At 48.0% G+C, this 15,000-nt stretch overlaps 1 protein-coding gene across 1 annotated transcript in view; it reads left to right on the top strand.

The window, feature by feature from the left end:
- grid1b (glutamate receptor, ionotropic, delta 1b) overlaps positions 1 to 15,000 on the top strand; it is a 434,612-nt gene that overhangs the window by 84,828 nt on the left and 334,784 nt on the right. The window lies entirely within an intron of this gene.

The raw sequence follows: 15,000 nt of genomic DNA, 5'->3' as shown, positions 1-15,000 counted from the left end.
AGATTGAATTCCCATCCTTTGGCCTACGTGATAGTGACTCCGATCCACTACTATATCTTGAGAAATGCCGCGATTATCTTGCATTAAATCCACTCACTAATGAAGAGGTGATGGCCACCCTACGAAATGTTCTCCATGGCACGGCTCGCGACTGGTGGGAAGTTGCCAGACTTTCAGTGCATACATGGCCACGGTTTGAATCCAGCTTCCTTTCAGCCTTTCTGGCCGAAGACTATGTCGATGAGTTGGCCGAGAGGATGCGCACCCGCGTTCAAGCTGAGGGGGAAAGTATACGTGCTTTCGCTTACATGTATCGCTCCTTATGCAAACGTTGGAAGCCCAACATTCAGGAGGATGAAATCATTAAGCTCATTCTTAAGAATATAAATCCCCGCATAGCCAGTCAGCTGCGTCAAAGAGTGTCCACAGTGGATGAACTTGTAAAGCTGGGACAGCAATTGGAAAAAGACAAGGATAATCAGAGGCATTATGAGCAACGTAAGCAACATGCAGCGCCAGCACCCTCTAAAAGCGTACATGTGAGACCACCACCTTCCACTAGCCCCCAGGCCCAACAGTCTGTGAGTAAACCCTTCTGTTGGAAGTGTAAGCAACCACATTCACCTGCTTCTTGCCCTCAACAGCAGCAACAGCATCAGAACCATCAAAACAAGAAAGGCCCCCCTGGTCCATCTGCTGGTGGTGAGTCACGTCATGCCACCACCATGGCTTCATTCAACGCAATAACTGCCACAGCTCCTGAGTTGAAGGACTACAGCCCACAAACGCTCTGTTCTTATGTGCCCGGTGTCAGCCGTGTCATTCCCCACCAGCTCATGGTCCCCGTTACCATTGGGACATGGACTGGAGCTGCTGTTCTGGACACAGGTTCCTCTTATACCCTGATGTCAGAACAGTTGTGGAAGATTGTCAAGACAGCAGAGGCACAAGTGGACGCATGGCAAGAAGGCCCGCTTTATATGGCTGATGGAAAGGCCAAGCAGCCATTAGGATGCAGCGAGCTGCAGTACACAGTGCATAACAAAAGTTGGACTTTACCTACAGTTATATTATCGGAGCAGACTCTGGTACTTCCCGTCGTGCTGGGCTTGGACTTTATGTTCTTCAGTGGCATGCAGTTCGATGTATCCAGTCTTACCTTTTGGTTCCCGCCCAGTACCGAAAGATTCAGCTTTTCCAGCGACTCACCAGGATTGAATGACTGGGGACATCCTCCAACAATCTCCTTCTTTTCCGTTATTCAACCGGAGGCCATGACCCCCTCACACACTGTTAAGGACGTGCAGTCCTGGCATCAGGCTGTGGACAAGACACTGCTGCGGGGCTCCGACAAGGCACAGCTTCTGAAGCAGTTACAATTCAATTCCGATGTCTGCACCTCTCGTTTGGGCCATACAACACTCCTGAAACATAAAATCTTTCTGACCAATGATGTGCCACTAAAACAAAAGCCTTATCGTGTGTCTCCAACTAAGCTTCAAGTCATTAAAGAGCTTGTTAATGACATGATGGCTAAGGGAGTCATTGAACCATCGTCTTCACCTTGGGCCTCCCCAGTAGTACTCATACCTAAGAAAACAGGCGGCCTAAGATTCTGCGTAGACTATCGCAAAGTGAATGCCATCACACACAGCGATGCCTACCCCTTGCCTACCATCCAAGAAATCCTTGAGTCTTTGGCCGGTGCTGTAGTATTCACTAACTTGGATTTGAATAGTGGATACTGGCAAGTCCAAATGGATGCGGACAGTCAAGATAAGACTGCTTTTGTTTGTGGTCATGGTCTTTACCAGTTCACAGTCATGCCTTTTGGCCTTAAGAACGCCCCAGCCACGTTCCAACGGCTGATGGAATGTGTGCTTAAGGACCTTGTGGGGAAGAACTGTTTTGTATATCTTGATGATATCATAATTTATTCAGCAGACTTCCATAGCCACTTCAATGATCTACAGCAGGTTCTCAATAGCCTCCGAGCCGCAGGCCTTACAGTGAACATGGACAAGAGTAACTTCTTCCAACCGAAACTGACATTCCTGGGCCATGTAGTGTCGGCTGAGGGAGTCCAAGCAGACTCGGACAAGACCCAGGCCATCAATGACTTTCCTGTGCCAACTTGTTTGAAAGGAGTTCAACGCTTCTTGGGTATGGCCGGTTGGTACCACCGGTTTGTACCAAACTTCTCCCGAGTTGCTGAACCCTTGCACCAACTGAAACGGAAAGGGGTCAGATTCCATTGGACTCCACAGTGTCAGGAAGCGTTTGACATCCTTAAAACCTACTTGGTAAATCCACCAATCTTAGGACACCCTGATTTGCGGCTGCCCCTGACTGTGTATACAGACGCCAGCAACATCGGCCTCGGTGCAATTTTAGTTCAGCAGAAAGCCCAAGGGTCAGAAGAGGTCCTGGCTTTTGCAAGCCGAACTTTGAACAAGGCAGAGAGAAATTACAGCACCACAGAGCAGGAGTGCCTGGCTGTGGTCTGGGCTTTACAAAAATGGCGTCACTACTTGGAGGGTCGACACTTCACGGTGGTGACGGACCATGCAGCCCTAAGCTGGGTATTCAAGGCCAATAAGCCCAGTCCACGGCTCATGCGCTGGGCCTTGTTGCTCCAGGAGTTCAGCTTCTCGGTGGAGTACCGGAAAGGACGTTATAACTCTGTCCCTGACGCCCTGTCCCGAGCACCTGTTTCAGCCGGAGTCCCCATCTGTGCCGCTGTAATGAAAGAGAAACCAGACCCTCTGAAGTTAGCACTTCCTGTGATGGATGATGAAATATGGACCGCACAACAACAGGACTCTGATATCCAGGCCATATACGATTCCATCTTGGAAAGTGGAGATCAGGAAGTCAATGCCACCACTAGGCTCACCATCGTCGAGGACAAGGTGTACCGGGTAGTGACTCTGCCGCATCGTACCCTTTATCAAGTGTATGTTCCACAGTCCATGCGCTCCCAACTCTTGCACGCTTTCCACGATGACCCATCGGCTGGCCATTTAGGTCGATATAAAACCTACAAGCGACTTCAAGCGCTGGCTTACTGGCCTAAGATGAGTCTAGAGGTAAAAGAGTACATACGATCCTGTCAGGTTTGCCAGCTGTATAAGCCGGAAGGGAGAAAACAAGCTGGGAAACTGCAACAAACCATCGTCACCCAACCGTGGGAAATGCTGGGAGTGGACTTAATGGGCCCCCTGCCAAGGAGTCCTCACCTGAACACTTACCTGTTGGTCTTTGTGGACTATTACACAAGATGGGTGGAGTTGTTCCCCTTGCGTGAGGCCTCCGCAGCAATATGCTCCCGCGTGTTGGTGACGGAGATCATTACTCGATGGGGGACCCCAAAATATCTGTTGTCCGATCAAGGCAGTCAGTTTGTGTCGGAACTGTTTAATGAGGTTTGTAGGAGTTGGGGGCTGGCCAGGAAATTCACCACCACGTACCATCCTCAAACCAACTTAACCGAGAGGGTGAATCGCACCTTGAAGAGTATGGTGGCCTCCTATGTTGACAACCAGCATAAACACTGGGACAAGTACCTGCATTACTTCCGCTTCGCCATTAACTCCGCCGTGCAGGAGTCTACAGGATTCACTCCAGCTGAAGTCAATCTCTGTAGACCTCTTCGCGGGCCCCTTGATGGACTCTTACAACCAGATCTTCCACCGGACTCACCGGGATATGACAATGTGAAACATCTGAGTGATTTGAGAGAGCTTGTCCAGGAAAACCTAGACAAAGCTCGGAGGAGACAGAAGAGGAACTATGACAAGAGCCGGCGGGAAGTTGAGCTCCAAGTGGATGATAGGGTATGGCTAAAAGCTCATCCTTATTCCAGAGCAGATAGAAAATTCACCGCCAAATTAGCACCAAGGTGGCAGGGGCCGTACAGGATTGTTAAGAGTATGGGGCCCCTTAACTACCAGATAGTCCTGGAAGAAACAGGAGAGGACTTGCGTGTAGTTCACATATCCCGTCTTAAACCCTGCTATCCAACCTCCAGAGAGTTGGCTGAACTCCAACGGAAAAAGGTGTTGGACATATTACAGGAGTCAAGTGATGAAGAGGATTTCCTAGGATTTACGGACTCCCAGATCCAGCCTCCCCACTAGCTCCGGCTTTTCTACGGGAGGGAGAGTGTGACGCTCCTGTCCTCCTGTCAAGGAGACGCACCTGCCTTAATTTGCGAGACACGCCCCCCTTGTGAAATCACGGCGGCAAAGCCCCAATTTAAGAATTCGAAATGGCTGCCGCCAGTGGCTAGAGTGGGGCTAAATTGTGAGAGAGAAGAAACACATCGACTGCTTGACGGAGAACGCTGTTGCCTAACAGGCCGTTTAACTGTTGGCTAGCTGAACTATTCTCGACGAAGCCGTCGCGACTGTCTGACTTCCACTGGACTGAGACGTAGGCCAAAGGGTTTCCTTTATTTACGGTTATATTGTTTGCTGTTTGGGTCTCCGCCGTGAGCCAAAAAGACTGGGTTGAACTGAACTGGGTTGTGGCCTCCGTGCTACGTGTGCCTACGAGAGCTTGTGTTTGTGTTTGTGTTTGTTTTGTACCATATCGTGCGAAGTAGCCTTAAAGCCGCTGCCTGTAGCTCAATTTGCTTGTGTCCGAGGGACGATTGTAAACTAGCAAACGATGTTAAATATCAAGTTTTGCGGGTGGACCGCCTAATTATTTCTGGACCTGTGTATTCTTGTTGTAACACAGTTTAATAGCACTAGCTTCTGAAGCTAGTTTGTTTCGTTGGACATTAATGAGATAAGTTGTGATTAACCGTTGTGAAAGACTGTACTTGTGTTGCTTTACTTGGACTGTTTGCTAAAGCCGCCTGGACCTCGTTCCCTCCCGGACTCCGCTACACATCAGACAAGCGCCAGTACCACTCGCACGCACACACCCGCGTTCCATACACACACGCACACCCGCGGCCTACCGCCTGCTTGGAAGAACAACTGTGCTTGTATTCTGTGAATGTGAATGTTTCATAATGTTATGATTTGTGTAACTTACTGCTGAAACGAACCCCCCTATAATAATTTTCTGTTGTGCACCTATTTCAAATATATGGGTTCAATGAAATGTGATGTTGTGCTTAATAACTGTTACTACTTTGAACCTTTGTAATGACTGACTGACCATTCTTACTTTAGTAGTCAGACCGTTACATTACAATTCAATTCCGATGTCTGCACCTCTCGTTTGGGCCATACAACACTCCTGAAACATAAAATCTTTCTGACCAATGATGTGCCACTAAAACAAAAGCCTTATCGTGTGTCTCCAACTAAGCTTCAAGTCATTAAAGAGCTTGTTAATGACATGATGGCTAAGGGAGTCATTGAACCATCGTCTTCACCTTGGGCCTCCCCAGTAGTACTCATACCTAAGAAAACAGGCGGCCTAAGATTCTGCGTAGACTATCGCAAAGTGAATGCCATCACACACAGCGATGCCTACCCCTTGCCTACCATCCAAGAAATCCTTGAGTCTTTGGCCGGTGCTGTAGTATTCACTAACTTGGATTTGAATAGTGGATACTGGCAAGTCCAAATGGATGCGGACAGTCAAGATAAGACTGCTTTTGTTTGTGGTCATGGTCTTTACCAGTTCACAGTCATGCCTTTTGGCCTTAAGAACGCCCCAGCCACGTTCCAACGGCTGATGGAATGTGTGCTTAAGGACCTTGTGGGGAAGAACTGTTTTGTATATCTTGATGATATCATAATTTATTCAGCAGACTTCCATAGCCACTTCAATGATCTACAGCAGGTTCTCAATAGCCTCCGAGCCGCAGGCCTTACAGTGAACATGGACAAGAGTAACTTCTTCCAACCGAAACTGACATTCCTGGGCCATGTAGTGTCGGCTGAGGGAGTCCAAGCAGACTCGGACAAGACCCAGGCCATCAATGACTTTCCTGTGCCAACTTGTTTGAAAGGAGTTCAACGCTTCTTGGGTATGGCCGGTTGGTACCACCGGTTTGTACCAAACTTCTCCCGAGTTGCTGAACCCTTGCACCAACTGAAACGGAAAGGGGTCAGATTCCATTGGACTCCACAGTGTCAGGAAGCGTTTGACATCCTTAAAACCTACTTGGTAAATCCACCAATCTTAGGACACCCTGATTTGCGGCTGCCCCTGACTGTGTATACAGACGCCAGCAACATCGGCCTCGGTGCAATTTTAGTTCAGCAGAAAGCCCAAGGGTCAGAAGAGGTCCTGGCTTTTGCAAGCCGAACTTTGAACAAGGCAGAGAGAAATTACAGCACCACAGAGCAGGAGTGCCTGGCTGTGGTCTGGGCTTTACAAAAATGGCGTCACTACTTGGAGGGTCGACACTTCACGGTGGTGACGGACCATGCAGCCCTAAGCTGGGTATTCAAGGCCAATAAGCCCAGTCCACGGCTCATGCGCTGGGCCTTGTTGCTCCAGGAGTTCAGCTTCTCGGTGGAGTACCGGAAAGGACGTTATAACTCTGTCCCTGACGCCCTGTCCCGAGCACCTGTTTCAGCCGGAGTCCCCATCTGTGCCGCTGTAATGAAAGAGAAACCAGACCCTCTGAAGTTAGCACTTCCTGTGATGGATGATGAAATATGGACCGCACAACAACAGGACTCTGATATCCAGGCCATATACGATTCCATCTTGGAAAGTGGAGATCAGGAAGTCAATGCCACCACTAGGCTCACCATCGTCGAGGACAAGGTGTACCGGGTAGTGACTCTGCCGCATCGTACCCTTAATCAAGTGTATGTTCCACAGTCCATGCGCTCCCAACTCTTGCACGCTTTCCACGATGACCCATCGGCTGGCCATTTAGGTCGATATAAAACCTACAAGCGACTTCAAGCGCTGGCTTACTGGCCTAAGATGAGTCTAGAGGTAAAAGAGTACATACGATCCTGTCAGGTTTGCCAGCTGTATAAGCCGGAAGGGAGAAAACAAGCTGGGAAACTGCAACAAACCATCGTCACCCAACCGTGGGAAATGCTGGGAGTGGACTTAATGGGCCCCCTGCCAAGGAGTCCTCACCTGAACACTTACCTGTTGGTCTTTGTGGACTATTACACAAGATGGGTGGAGTTGTTCCCCTTGCGTGAGGCCTCCGCAGCAATATGCTCCCGCGTGTTGGTGACGGAGATCATTACTCGATGGGGGACCCCAAAATATCTGTTGTCCGATCAAGGCAGTCAGTTTGTGTCGGAACTGTTTAATGAGGTTTGTAGGAGTTGGGGGCTGGCCAGGAAATTCACCACCACGTACCATCCTCAAACCAACTTAACCGAGAGGGTGAATCGCACCTTGAAGAGTATGGTGGCCTCCTATGTTGACAACCAGCATAAACACTGGGACAAGTACCTGCATTACTTCCGCTTCGCCATTAACTCCGCCGTGCAGGAGTCTACAGGATTCACTCCAGCTGAAGTCAATCTCTGTAGACCTCTTCGCGGGCCCCTTGATGGACTCTTACAACCAGATCTTCCACCGGACTCACCGGGATATGACAATGTGAAACATCTGAGTGATTTGAGAGAGCTTGTCCAGGAAAACCTAGACAAAGCTCGGAGGAGACAGAAGAGGAACTATGACAAGAGCCGGCGGGAAGTTGAGCTCCAAGTGGATGATAGGGTATGGCTAAAAGCTCATCCTTATTCCAGAGCAGATAGAAAATTCACCGCCAAATTAGCACCAAGGTGGCAGGGGCCGTACAGGATTGTTAAGAGTATGGGGCCCCTTAACTACCAGATAGTCCTGGAAGAAACAGGAGAGGACTTGCGTGTAGTTCACATATCCCGTCTTAAACCCTGCTATCCAACCTCCAGAGAGTTGGCTGAACTCCAACGGAAAAAGGTGTTGGACATATTACAGGAGTCAAGTGATGAAGAGGATTTCCTAGGATTTACGGACTCCCAGATCCAGCCTCCCCACTAGCTCCGGCTTTTCTACGGGAGGGAGAGTGTGACGCTCCTGTCCTCCTGTCAAGGAGACGCACCTGCCTTAATTTGCGAGACACGCCCCCCTTGTGAAATCACGGCGGCAAAGCCCCAATTTAAGAATTCGAAATGGCTGCCGCCAGTGGCTAGAGTGGGGCTAAATTGTGAGAGAGAAGAAACACATCGACTGCTTGACGGAGAACGCTGTTGCCTAACAGGCCGTTTAACTGTTGGCTAGCTGAACTATTCTCGACGAAGCCGTCGCGACTGTCTGACTTCCACTGGACTGAGACGTAGGCCAAAGGGTTTCCTTTATTTACGGTTATATTGTTTGCTGTTTGGGTCTCCGCCGTGAGCCAAAAAGACTGGGTTGAACTGAACTGGGTTGTGGCCTCCGTGCTACGTGTGCCTACGAGAGCTTGTGTTTGTGTTTGTGTTTGTTTTGTACCATATCGTGCGAAGTAGCCTTAAAGCCGCTGCCTGTAGCTCAATTTGCTTGTGTCCGAGGGACGATTGTAAACTAGCAAACGATGTTAAATATCAAGTTTTGCGGGTGGACCGCCTAATTATTTCTGGACCTGTGTATTCTTGTTGTAACACAGTTTAATAGCACTAGCTTCTGAAGCTAGTTTGTTTCGTTGGACATTAATGAGATAAGTTGTGATTAACCGTTGTGAAAGACTGTACTTGTGTTGCTTTACTTGGACTGTTTGCTAAAGCCGCCTGGACCTCGTTCCCTCCCGGACTCCGCTACACATCAGACAAGCGCCAGTACCACTCGCACGCACACACCCGCGTTCCATACACACACGCACACCCGCGGCCTACCGCCTGCTTGGAAGAACAACTGTGCTTGTATTCTGTGAATGTGAATGTTTCATAATGTTATGATTTGTGTAACTTACTGCTGAAACGAACCCCCCTATAATAATTTTCTGTTGTGCACCTATTTCAAATATATGGGTTCAATGAAATGTGATGTTGTGCTTAATAACTGTTACTACTTTGAACCTTTGTAATGACTGACTGACCATTCTTACTTTAGTAGTCAGACCGTTACATTACAATTCAATTCCGATGTCTGCACCTCTCGTTTGGGCCATACAACACTCCTGAAACATAAAATCTTTCTGACCAATGATGTGCCACTAAAACAAAAGCCTTATCGTGTGTCTCCAACTAAGCTTCAAGTCATTAAAGAGCTTGTTAATGACATGATGGCTAAGGGAGTCATTGAACCATCGTCTTCACCTTGGGCCTCCCCAGTAGTACTCATACCTAAGAAAACAGGCGGCCTAAGATTCTGCGTAGACTATCGCAAAGTGAATGCCATCACACACAGCGATGCCTACCCCTTGCCTACCATCCAAGAAATCCTTGAGTCTTTGGCCGGTGCTGTAGTATTCACTAACTTGGATTTGAATAGTGGATACTGGCAAGTCCAAATGGATGCGGACAGTCAAGATAAGACTGCTTTTGTTTGTGGTCATGGTCTTTACCAGTTCACAGTCATGCCTTTTGGCCTTAAGAACGCCCCAGCCACGTTCCAACGGCTGATGGAATGTGTGCTTAAGGACCTTGTGGGGAAGAACTGTTTTGTATATCTTGATGATATCATAATTTATTCAGCAGACTTCCATAGCCACTTCAATGATCTACAGCAGGTTCTCAATAGCCTCCGAGCCGCAGGCCTTACAGTGAACATGGACAAGAGTAACTTCTTCCAACCGAAACTGACATTCCTGGGCCATGTAGTGTCGGCTGAGGGAGTCCAAGCAGACTCGGACAAGACCCAGGCCATCAATGACTTTCCTGTGCCAACTTGTTTGAAAGGAGTTCAACGCTTCTTGGGTATGGCCGGTTGGTACCACCGGTTTGTACCAAACTTCTCCCGAGTTGCTGAACCCTTGCACCAACTGAAACGGAAAGGGGTCAGATTCCATTGGACTCCACAGTGTCAGGAAGCGTTTGACATCCTTAAAACCTACTTGGTAAATCCACCAATCTTAGGACACCCTGATTTGCGGCTGCCCCTGACTGTGTATACAGACGCCAGCAACATCGGCCTCGGTGCAATTTTAGTTCAGCAGAAAGCCCAAGGGTCAGAAGAGGTCCTGGCTTTTGCAAGCCGAACTTTGAACAAGGCAGAGAGAAATTACAGCACCACAGAGCAGGAGTGCCTGGCTGTGGTCTGGGCTTTACAAAAATGGCGTCACTACTTGGAGGGTCGACACTTCACGGTGGTGACGGACCATGCAGCCCTAAGCTGGGTATTCAAGGCCAATAAGCCCAGTCCACGGCTCATGCGCTGGGCCTTGTTGCTCCAGGAGTTCAGCTTCTCGGTGGAGTACCGGAAAGGACGTTATAACTCTGTCCCTGACGCCCTGTCCCGAGCACCTGTTTCAGCCGGAGTCCCCATCTGTGCCGCTGTAATGAAAGAGAAACCAGACCCTCTGAAGTTAGCACTTCCTGTGATGGATGATGAAATATGGACCGCACAACAACAGGACTCTGATATCCAGGCCATATACGATTCCATCTTGGAAAGTGGAGATCAGGAAGTCAATGCCACCACTAGGCTCACCATCGTCGAGGACAAGGTGTACCGGGTAGTGACTCTGCCGCATCGTACCCTTTCTCAAGTGTATGTTCCACAGTCCATGCGCTCCCAACTCTTGCACGCTTTCCACGATGACCCATCGGCTGGCCATTTAGGTCGATATAAAACCTACAAGCGACTTCAAGCGCTGGCTTACTGGCCTAAGATGAGTCTAGAGGTAAAAGAGTACATACGATCCTGTCAGGTTTGCCAGCTGTATAAGCCGGAAGGGAGAAAACAAGCTGGGAAACTGCAACAAACCATCGTCACCCAACCGTGGGAAATGCTGGGAGTGGACTTAATGGGCCCCCTGCCAAGGAGTCCTCACCTGAACACTTACCTGTTGGTCTTTGTGGACTATTACACAAGATGGGTGGAGTTGTTCCCCTTGCGTGAGGCCTCCGCAGCAATATGCTCCCGCGTGTTGGTGACGGAGATCATTACTCGATGGGGGACCCCAAAATATCTGTTGTCCGATCAAGGCAGTCAGTTTGTGTCGGAACTGTTTAATGAGGTTTGTAGGAGTTGGGGGCTGGCCAGGAAATTCACCACCACGTACCATCCTCAAACCAACTTAACCGAGAGGGTGAATCGCACCTTGAAGAGTATGGTGGCCTCCTATGTTGACAACCAGCATAAACACTGGGACAAGTACCTGCATTACTTCCGCTTCGCCATTAACTCCGCCGTGCAGGAGTCTACAGGATTCACTCCAGCTGAAGTCAATCTCTGTAGACCTCTTCGCGGGCCCCTTGATGGACTCTTACAACCAGATCTTCCACCGGACTCACCGGGATATGACAATGTGAAACATCTGAGTGATTTGAGAGAGCTTGTCCAGGAAAACCTAGACAAAGCTCGGAGGAGACAGAAGAGGAACTATGACAAGAGCCGGCGGGAAGTTGAGCTCCAAGTGGATGATAGGGTATGGCTAAAAGCTCATCCTTATTCCAGAGCAGATAGAAAATTCACCGCCAAATTAGCACCAAGGTGGCAGGGGCCGTACAGGATTGTTAAGAGTATGGGGCCCCTTAACTACCAGATAGTCCTGGAAGAAACAGGAGAGGACTTGCGTGTAGTTCACATATCCCGTCTTAAACCCTGCTATCCAACCTCCAGAGAGTTGGCTGAACTCCAACGGAAAAAGGTGTTGGACATATTACAGGAGTCAAGTGATGAAGAGGATTTCCTAGGATTTACGGACTCCCAGATCCAGCCTCCCCACTAGCTCCGGCTTTTCTACGGGAGGGAGAGTGTGACGCTCCTGTCCTCCTGTCAAGGAGACGCACCTGCCTTAATTTGCGAGACACGCCCCCCTTGTGAAATCACGGCGGCAAAGCCCCAATTTAAGAATTCGAAATGGCTGCCGCCAGTGGCTAGAGTGGGGCTAAATTGTGAGAGAGAAGAAACACATCGACTGCTTGACGGAGAACGCTGTTGCCTAACAGGCCGTTTAACTGTTGGCTAGCTGAACTATTCTCGACGAAGCCGTCGCGACTGTCTGACTTCCACTGGACTGAGACGTAGGCCAAAGGGTTTCCTTTATTTACGGTTATATTGTTTGCTGTTTGGGTCTCCGCCGTGAGCCAAAAAGACTGGGTTGAACTGAACTGGGTTGTGGCCTCCGTGCTACGTGTGCCTACGAGAGCTTGTGTTTGTGTTTGTGTTTGTTTTGTACCATATCGTGCGAAGTAGCCTTAAAGCCGCTGCCTGTAGCTCAATTTGCTTGTGTCCGAGGGACGATTGTAAACTAGCAAACGATGTTAAATATCAAGTTTTGCGGGTGGACCGCCTAATTATTTCTGGACCTGTGTATTCTTGTTGTAACACAGTTTAATAGCACTAGCTTCTGAAGCTAGTTTGTTTCGTTGGACATTAATGAGATAAGTTGTGATTAACCGTTGTGAAAGACTGTACTTGTGTTGCTTTACTTGGACTGTTTGCTAAAGCCGCCTGGACCTCGTTCCCTCCCGGACTCCGCTACACATCAGACAAGCGCCAGTACCACTCGCACGCACACACCCGCGTTCCATACACACACGCACACCCGCGGCCTACCGCCTGCTTGGAAGAACAACTGTGCTTGTATTCTGTGAATGTGAATGTTTCATAATGTTATGATTTGTGTAACTTACTGCTGAAACGAACCCCCCTATAATAATTTTCTGTTGTGCACCTATTTCAAATATATGGGTTCAATGAAATGTGATGTTGTGCTTAATAACTGTTACTACTTTGAACCTTTGTAATGACTGACTGACCATTCTTACTTTAGTAGTCAGACCGTTACAGTGTGTGTGTGTGTGTGTGTGTGTGTGTGTATGTGTGTGTGTGTGTGTGTGTGTGTGTTTGTTTGTGGATGATGTATCTTTCTAATATTATTGTGATGATGTGTGCAGATGTACACTAAATTAAGTGTTTATTATGCTACATATAGGCTATATGTAACACTGGCAATGCCTATGAAGAGTAGAGATAAAGACATGCATGCTCTCTCTCTCTCTCATCTCATTCTGTCTTTCTCTATGCCATTCTCTTTCTCTTTCTCATTCTCTCTCTCATTCTCTCTGTCTATGCCATTCTCTCTCTGTCTCAATCAGTCTTTCTGACACGTTTACCATGAATGATAAACATGTCCACACAAACACCGTAAACTCAGTAACACTTCATTATCCCCCTAGTCACCCACACACAACTCACAGCTCCGATAGCCGTCAGGAGTTTATTACACACACACACACACACACACACACACACACACACACACAGCTCAGATAGCAGTCAGGAGTTTATGACGGAGGAGGACACACACACACGCATGCACACACTCACGCATACACACAAACACATACAAATACATACACACACAAACAGTGCACAGCTCAGATAGCAGTCAGGACCTTATGGTAGAGGACACACACACACACACACACACACACACACACACACACACAGCACACAACTCAGATAGCAGTCAGGAGTTTATGACGGAGGACACGCATGCACGCATACACACACACACACACTATCTGCCTGTGTTGCACATATTATCCTACATACCCAAATATGAGCACAGAGGCTTTATCGCTTATCGTCACATGAAGGCTCGCGCATGTTCATACACACCAACTCTGCATCTCTTTCAAATATATCACCACACACACACACACACACACACACACACACGACCAAGCACACGTGGACACACACACTCAATCATCAAAGACGAACGTCTCGCTTGTCACGAGGTTGGCAAGGAGGAGATCTGGCTGCATGGCTCAGTGCAGTGCATGCTGGGATGGCCCAAGCGCGATCAATGCGAAGAGGAGAAGTCGCTTGGTCTTTATCGATTTAGATCCTGGGCCTCCACCAGGGTAATCACATTAAGATCTTTATCTGCTCTAGTGTAGTAGCAGCTTGGCTGGGATGCTGGCTGCTTACGTGAAGCCCATGTGTGCCACTCACGTTCCCAGACCCACCTAAGGAAGCTAATCCCCCCCTCGATACGTGTCTGTTTCCCCCCCCTCGATACGTGTCTCTGTTCCTCTCTTGTGCTGTTATTGAGTCTGTGTCAGGAATGGTAATCGTCTGGGTTTGTTCAGCGTGTACCGGCCTCCTCCTGGCTCTCCAATCCGCAAATCCATTGTGGCTTTTCCAAGGCCAGCATACTAATACGATTAGCATTCCCATCCAAATAGCACTGAAGGATGCTAGAGCTCTGTCTTAAAGACAAAAAAGACATATTTATTTTTGCCTTGGATTTATATATATATATGGTTATGGTTATGGTTATGGTTATGGCTATGGTTATTTAGCAGACGCCTTTGTCCAAAGCGACATACAAATAAATGACAATACAAATTAAATTAACGGTGAACAATTACAAACTAGGGAGAATAGTAATATTATCAGTAAACAATAATTTTAAGCACTAACCTAATGAGAAATAAAACAGTGAAATGAGAATAGCAATCAAATAAGTCACTCAGTTAATTATATATAATAATAATAACTAAAGCATGGTATGGCTAAATTTAAGGACAATAGCAAAATAAATGTCAAATTCTATCAATGGACAAATTATAACAAAACAATACTATTATACAAACCATAACACATCACAAACTCAAAGGACTAAGTGCATATTAAACAAATATGCCTTAAGACCCCTCTTAAAAGATCCAAAGCTGTTGCTGGAACGGAGAGCACTGGGCAACTCATTCCACCAACACGGAACCACTGAAGAATAGGATCTACAATTTGACCTAACATGTATGGTTGGTCGACATAATAGACGCTCCTCAGAAGATCGCAATGGGCGGTTGGGAATGTACATCGTGATTAAAGAACTGAAGTAGCTGGGAGCAGATCCAGTCAGTGTCCTATAGGCCAGAGTGAGAGATTTAAATTTAATTCTGGCTACTATAGGGA

Source organism: Sardina pilchardus, chromosome 3 (assembly GCF_963854185.1).
Source record: "Sardina pilchardus chromosome 3, fSarPil1.1, whole genome shotgun sequence".
NCBI classification, from domain to species: Eukaryota; Metazoa; Chordata; class Actinopteri; order Clupeiformes; family Clupeidae; genus Sardina; species Sardina pilchardus.
The sequence above is the reverse complement of the archived record's forward strand: the minus strand, read 5'-3'. Positions and strand labels throughout refer to the sequence as shown.